This window comes from Cenococcum geophilum (assembly GCF_001692895.1).
Source record: "Cenococcum geophilum 1.58 unplaced genomic scaffold K441scaffold_81, whole genome shotgun sequence".
In the NCBI taxonomy this organism is placed as follows: domain Eukaryota; kingdom Fungi; phylum Ascomycota; class Dothideomycetes; order Gloniales; family Gloniaceae; genus Cenococcum; species Cenococcum geophilum.
The window spans coordinates 74,185-82,139 of NW_027137639.1; positions in this window are offsets into that span (position 1 = coordinate 74,185).

The window sequence follows — 7,955 nt, forward strand, 5'->3', positions numbered from 1 at the left end:
CGTTAACAACTATATTAGTTTTAAAATTCTTAAATATAAATACTTTAAGCTTATAAATAACGACCTATAGGAGCAATACTAGGAAGACTTTGCGGACTTTATAGAAGCTATTTTTAAGGCCTATAACCCTATTACTATCTATAAACTATAAACCCTTTTACGTAACCAAGGTGTATAGGTTAAAAGGGATAAATAAGTCACTGTTATATAGTCTTTATATAATATAATATATAAAAAAGACCAAATAGAATAGACTAAAGAGGAAATCCTAAACTAGGTTAAAACTACTAAAGAACTCTTTACTTCTTCTAAACTTAATAGGATTGCCGGCCTTATACCTAACCCACTTAACCAAATTTATCCTATAGACCTAAGCGGCTTTAGAGCTAACCTCGCTAGCTAAAATATACCCTACTCTTAAGTTACGGACCACGCTATAGACTATAATACCCCTATAACCTAAAATATGGACCGTAATACCCCTGCAAACCAAAATACGGACTAAATTACCCCTATTGTTTAAGTCACAGATCCGCAAGCTATATATCCGCAAACTATATATCTATAAGCTATATATCTATAAGCTATAAATCCGTAAGTTATAGATCCGTAACCCACCTAAGTAAAGACCTATGGTAAGGAGCTAGCTAACCTAGCTAAGCTTTATACTAACGAATCTAAGTACAGCGGTAAAAACGATAACTTTGATTTTAAACTAACTATCTTTACGGACCTTTGTTAGAAGGCCGATATTCCTAAATAGGAGTTTAGCTAAGCCTACTCTACTATACTACGCGGCCTAGCACTTAACCACTACTACACTAACCTTAAAAGTAACCCTCTTGGTGTTCCCTTTAATAAGCTATATAAAGCTACCCGTAACTACTTTAAAGGACTAGAATATAAGCGTAATATCTTTACCTAATAAAATACAACTAAGCTACGGACCGTAATCGACAAGAATACTAAAAAATCGACTATAAAGTGCCTGCAAATTCTCATTAAAGACCTCCGGCACCTATAGCACGGCCTTAACGCTAAGCTTTAAATAGACAACTTCCTATATAATAAACTTATTACGGCCTACCAGGAAGTAGAGCCCTGTAAGTACGCCTACTATAAGCCTATAGATACCTTAGCTGGCCTTATTAATAATTTACGCTCCTCTATTATAATATACGAAGTCTTAAACCTACTAGGCAGCACTTAAGCCTTTATTATAGATATTTAATATCCGTAAATAGACTTAGACGTCTACTTTACGGACCGCCGCTATTGCTAGCAGCACCTGTACTGACCAAGTCCTACCCGTAACCCCTATAGCAACCCCTATATAAAAATATACCCCTGTAAACAAACTAGCCAAAAGTGCTTCATGTGCGGTAAGAAAGGATGTTAGTCTATAAAGTATACCTAGAAAGAACGTAACAAGTCTAGGAAGAGACTTAATAGCCGTATTAACTAGTTTATTTTGAAATACGAAGAAGAGGAAGTAAAAGAGCCCCCTAATAAGTTAATAGAAGCCCTTATAATTGACTTTAACTTAAACGCTTAGGAATAAGAGACCTTAAAGACATTCCTAACCACTTTTGGACCTTTTATAGACAGCTAAGCCTTTAATATTACGACCATATTAGCCGACCATTCCTTCCTACACTTAGTTGCGCCCGAAAACCATTTCGTAAGCACCCCTATTATAGATGTTATAAATTATAAGCAGGACCTATTTGTATATATTACCATAGAACGCTATACCCCTAAGAAATTCTACAGTGTTATAATCGATATAGGTGCCTCTAAGAAGTCTACCGTAGGCTATGGACAATACCTCGTATATAGGACTACCATAAATAACAATACGGACATTAATATTACGTAAACTAGGGCCGTAAACGTCTAATTCGGCATCGGCTCAACCGCATTAATTAGATTAGTTAAAGTCAAGACTCTAATTAGCCTAGTTAACTTCCACGTAGTAAAAGCAGACACCCTCTTCCTACTCTATCTTACAGACATAAACAGGTTATAGGTGTACTATAATAATATTACAGACACCCTAATTGGCCCTATAACTACCCTAGGAAGCAAGCATGACCCTACTAATTATACGCCGATTTAGACACCCGTTCCTTATATAGGGAGAGACTTTATAGACCTACATTTAGGAATTTTTTGACTATAACCCGTGCTACCTTACTAGTACGGAAATCCACCGCCTATACTGCCGTTTTGGCTACCCGTTAGCCGAAAAGCTATATAGAGTCCTTAAACGCTCTAGATATAACAACGTTAATAGGAAGGCAATTAACCACCTAACTAAATACTGCTCCTTTTGCTAGAAATACGGACGTTCCCCAGGCCGATTTAAGTTTACCCTTTATAAGGATCTTGATTTTAACCACTTAGTATACGTAGATATTATGTATATTAACGGCAGCCTAGTATTATATATAATTGACGAGATAACCCGCTACTAAGCCACCCATTAGTTGCAAAATATATCCATAAAATATACTTAGGACATTTTATAGACCTGCTAGATTAACATATACCTTAGACCTCCTAAGTATATTACCCACAACGCTAGTAGGAACTTTATCAGCAAGGAATTCCAATAGTATACTACGGCCATAGCTATTTCAACAAAAGCCGTTCTAGTTAAGGCGTACTAGTTTATTAGGCTTATTAAGTAAGCTTACCTAGCTCTATAGAGAGCTTACTAGATTATTATAGACAAGTATAAGGATATCTAAAAGGAACTAGCTTTACAGATGGCCGTAAAAGCCGTTAATAACACCGCTGGCCCTAACTGTTACGGACGTTTTAAGTACGATATTACGACTACTTGGAGAGGAGTCGGAAGAAGCTAGTTGGTTGATTTAGGCACGGTCTAGGATGGAGCCGATAGAACCATATGATGAGGAATGGTAGCCAAGGTTATATAACATGCTACGTATTAAACAAGAGGAATAAGAGGAACTTACGTACCTTATGTATAAGACGTACATTACGTATAAGAAGGATTTCATAGGAGTACGGTCGTGTATTTAAGGACCCTTAATCCCTACCTAGATAGTTCCTTTCTTGTAGTAATTTTTAGAATATAATTAGAGTTAATCTGTTGGGCAACTACTCCACCAGTTATTATTACGTTATTAACTTTACTTTGCTTTACCTATATACCTAGCCTAATAACAAGCCCATTGTAGTACTTGCTATAAGGTTCCGTTATATAATTACTACCTAGTTACGGTAACAAATATAGAAAGTCAAATAATATGCTACTAAAAGCAGCCACTATAACGCCATTGACGGCGGCAACTACTTTAAAGTTAGGTGATACTAGTATGGCAGATACTAACTTATAGCAACCTATAACGGTTAGACAACTATAAGAGATAGTTAACTAGTTAACGGAAAATAACGTAGCACTTAAAACTAGGATTAACGGGATAGGCGCAGTAAAGGTTAAGTTACTATTAATTAAAAGATTCTTAGGAGAGAGATTAAAGCTTAAAGGATTCCTTACGCAGATGCATTTTAAGGTTGCGTAGGAAGGAGCTAAGCTGGCAACACCTATAGATTAAATAGCGTATATAGGATTGTTCCTAACAGGAAGAGCACTTAAATAGTTTAAGCCTTACCTTACGGAAATCTAGGTAAATGGAATAACGATAACAAACTAAGAGGTACGGTTTATATTCTTAAGCTAGAATAGATTTATAGAACGACTTATATAGATATTCGGAGACCCAGAGGCAGTAACTACGGCGGAAAGAAAACTCTAAGACATTACGTAATAAACCTTAGCAATTAAGTACATAACGCAGTTTTAGACGCTAGTAATATAAGTTAAGTAAAATAATAGGGCGCTTATGGCATAGTACAAATAAGGACTTAAGGCTAAAGTCTAGGACACAATTATCCTGATAGAAGATGCGGACACCCTAAGAGAACTAATAGATTAAGCGATTAAAATCGACAATTAGATCTACTAAAGGGAACAAACTAAGAGAGGTTAGGATAGAGTTCTATAGTTATATAAAATGCAGAGTACGCAACAACTAAAGCCAAGTTAAAAACTATGGTATGGCGTAAAGCTAATAAACCTAAGTAGTACTAAAGAAGCCTATAAGAGATGGAGCAAAAAACTGTAGAAACCTAGAGGTTAAGGATCTAGTAATTATAGGACTAAGGAGTAGAGGCCAAACTAGGGATCTTAGCAGTAGAAGACGTTTAGGTGGACTCTATAGCAAAGTTAATAGTTTAAAGATAGAGCTTATATAAATTGCGGAAAACAAGGTTACTTTGTAAGGGATTATAAAGATGGTTAGAGTTACTATATAATAAAGGGAACCAGACTAATAGTAGACAACACACACGTATAGAGGGATAATAGTGTACTGTAAGGAACAAAGGAATGTTTAATTAGAAGTTTTACGTTTTATTATAATAACGCATGCCGAATTTATAAAGACACTAAGCATAGCGTAAGCTATTGGCCATAGGAGCCAAAATCTACATAGTGTAGAGGAACTAATAAACTAGTTCGCAGATCGGACATTAAGGACAATAATTTTAACGTAGGCAAAACATTTCATAACAATAAGGCAACGGAAGCGGCTTACTAGGAGCACGTAGACCTTAGAGATATTATACTAGAGGTAGAGGATAATTCCACTACAAAACAGGGAACATTAGTAGGGATTAAGACCCCACTAGATACGATATCTATCGCTTCGTAAGACGTAAGAGAAGTAGGATAGTAAACCACTTCGGTACTTAATAAAGGCAAAAGGCTAAAGGCTTAAGATTCTTAAAACAAGATAAGAGACGACCAAGATTCTTAAGACGAGATGAGGTAAGCTTAAGGACCCATAACGGACGATAACCAATGGAGTAGAGTAATAGCTTAGTTTAGTAACATATAAATAAGCTTAGGACGAAGTTTCCTAAGGGCATAAGATTCTTAAGATAAGATAAGTAAGATTTAAGACTCTTAAGACAAGATAAGAACACTAAGTAAGCCTAGTTAGATTAAGGCTAGAGCTAAGCTTAAGTTAGAAGCAAGCTTAGGATTAGAGAATCTAAGGGACCAAAAATTTGGAGTACGGATTAGGACACCTATAAGTAAGAGGCAAGGAGCTTCTTTATAGATTAGAGAATCTGCAATATAAATAGCAGTTAGACTAGGAGATAGGTATATAGACCTAGAGGACTTACTAGGAGAACGTAATGTTCAGCCTAAAGATTAAAAAGTTAATACTAAGATTAAGAAGTAAGAAGACTTTAAGGATCTATTTATAAGACGTAAACTAAAAGAAACCATAGAAGAATTTAGGCAAAGAATTATCGTATAGCAAGAATAGAAACTAGATAAGAGATCTAGTATATTAGGACGTATAAAGAATAAAGCGCTAGTATAAAGAATTACTAATAGACCTAAGATAGGTATATTAAGAGCTAAGTGGCTTACCGAACTGGAAAATAAAGAGGATTTAGGAATTCCTACTAGGTTTAAGGAACGACATATAAAAGGCTATTACGACGCAGTAATAAGAAGATACTTCCTTACGGACAAGCCGTATACACTCTAACAGCTATACTAAAAGTAGTATAGACAGCGACATAATGATAAGTGGGAAGATTTCTATATATAGTTGGACGAGAAAGTTATCTAAGACTACCCGATTATAGAAAAGGCCATAAGTTATATTAAAGGAGCCTTAATTATAATGTTAAAGGATCTAAAGGAACAAGCGGAGGACTAGAGAAGTAAGAGACGCATCTTAGTACCTGCGAACGAAGTCGCAACGTTTAGATTAACATGACAGAGGTTTAAACTTAAGGACGAAGACGAGCTAAGAGTTAACCTAAAGCACCTAGCACACTATACGCTATTATGGATTGCATATATAGACGATATATATAAAATGTATAAGAATCCAAAGGAAAAAAATTGGAAATACCCTATAAGGATATATTGGATAATAGATAAGCAATAATATAGGAATGCTAAGTATATACACAGCTAGCATCTAGTGGAAGTTTAGGAGTTAGGAGACTTAATACTTTAGCTAGGAAGATTCCTTACGGAAGAATGCCTAAATAGACGACAGTGGTGGGAATACCTAGAGAACACGTGTCTATAGAATATTAAAGACAAAAAGCGAACTAGATATTGGCCAAAGAGTAAGCCAAGTGTAATAAGATTAAGTAGCTAATAGTTGGGAAAAGTAGAGGTTTACGGGACTAGAGGGAACTAGTAGTAGAGCCTTAAACCCTTAAAGGAATTTAAGGACGATATCTAAATTTATAAGTTATATGGTAAGATTAACAGTTTAAGGCATTAATAGATAGTGGAGCAATAAGGAACCATATCTTGCTAATAGCAGTTAAAGGAATGGGGTTACTATACAGGAAGAAGGAACACCCTTACCTATTAGTTACAATTTTAGGAGATCCAATAACCTATAAAGGAGGGATTATTAATCTTAAAATAGGACCTATTTAGTTAATTATTAAAGGAAGATAAATCGAGATATCTTTTAATATATTACCATTGGGAAATAATAAGGCAGTACTAGGAATGCCTTAGTTACAGGAATATAACCTAAGGATTAATTAGATTATAGGTCAGGTCGATATTAAAGATACTTAACGCCGTAAGACGTAACAATAAGCTAAGTTAGTATGGTACTAAGTTAGAGCAATATATAAAGAGATTAAGCGAGGCTTAAGTTACGTATTAAAAAGATACCATAAGTATGGTAAGAAACTATAGTTACTAGAGAGTAAAAAGCTGTTAGATTATATAGCATAGGACTATAAGATAGAGTTAGAACTAAGAATAAGTTTAAAGTTCTTCCCAATCTATAAGCTTACCGAAGAAGAAGGTAGAGTATTAAAGGAGTTTATTTAGGAAAACTTATAAAAGGGATATATTAGACTATCGCAGTTATTAGCAGGTTATTCAGTACTATTTATACTAAAGAAAAACGGTAAACTAAGGCTGTGTATTAACTACAGGCAGTTAAACAGCATTACCAGAAAGGATAGGTATCCTTTACCCTTAATTAGCGAAATTTAAAATAGGATAGGCAACGCGTAAATCTTTACAAAGATAGATCTAAGATAGGNATANNATTAGATTAGGATTAAGGAAGGCGATAAATAGAAGGCAGCCTTTAGGTTAAAGGAAGGACTATATAAACCATTAATTATGCAATTTAGGCTTATAAACGCACTAGCAACGTTTTAGAAGCGTATTAATAATATATTAGGAGAATACTTAGATAAATTTATTATAGTATATCTTAACGATATTATTATCTACTTAATAACTAAGAAAGAATATAAAGGATACGTTAAATAGGTCTTAAAGAGACTATAAGAAGAATAGATGCCGGTAGTAATTAAGAAATGCGAGTTCTTCACTAGGAAAACTAATTTTGTTAAATTTATTATTAAACTAAGCCAACTTAGTATAGATCTAAAGAAGATTAAGGCTATAGTAAATTGGTAAGAACTAGAGAACGTTACGCAGTTAAGATTATTTCTAGGGTTTTATAATTACTGTAGAAGGTTTATAGCGCAGTAGTTAAAGGATATTAAACTATTTACGCGATTAACGAAGAAAGAAGAACTATAGGCATAGGGAGAGGAGCAATAAAAACTATTTAAGAAAGTTAAAGGATTATTTACCTAGGAGCTAGTTCTTAAGATCTATTAACTAAGTCTAAAGACGGTTATAGAAACGGATGCATTAGACTTTATACTAGGGGCATACTTTATATAAAAATATTAAGATGGATGGCACCTAGTAGCATACTATAGTCGAAAGATAATACTATTAGAGTTAAACTATAACATCTATAATAAGGAGTTATTAGGTATAGTTACAGCACTAAAGAAATAGAGAGTATTCTTACAAGGTATAGAGAAACTATTTATAG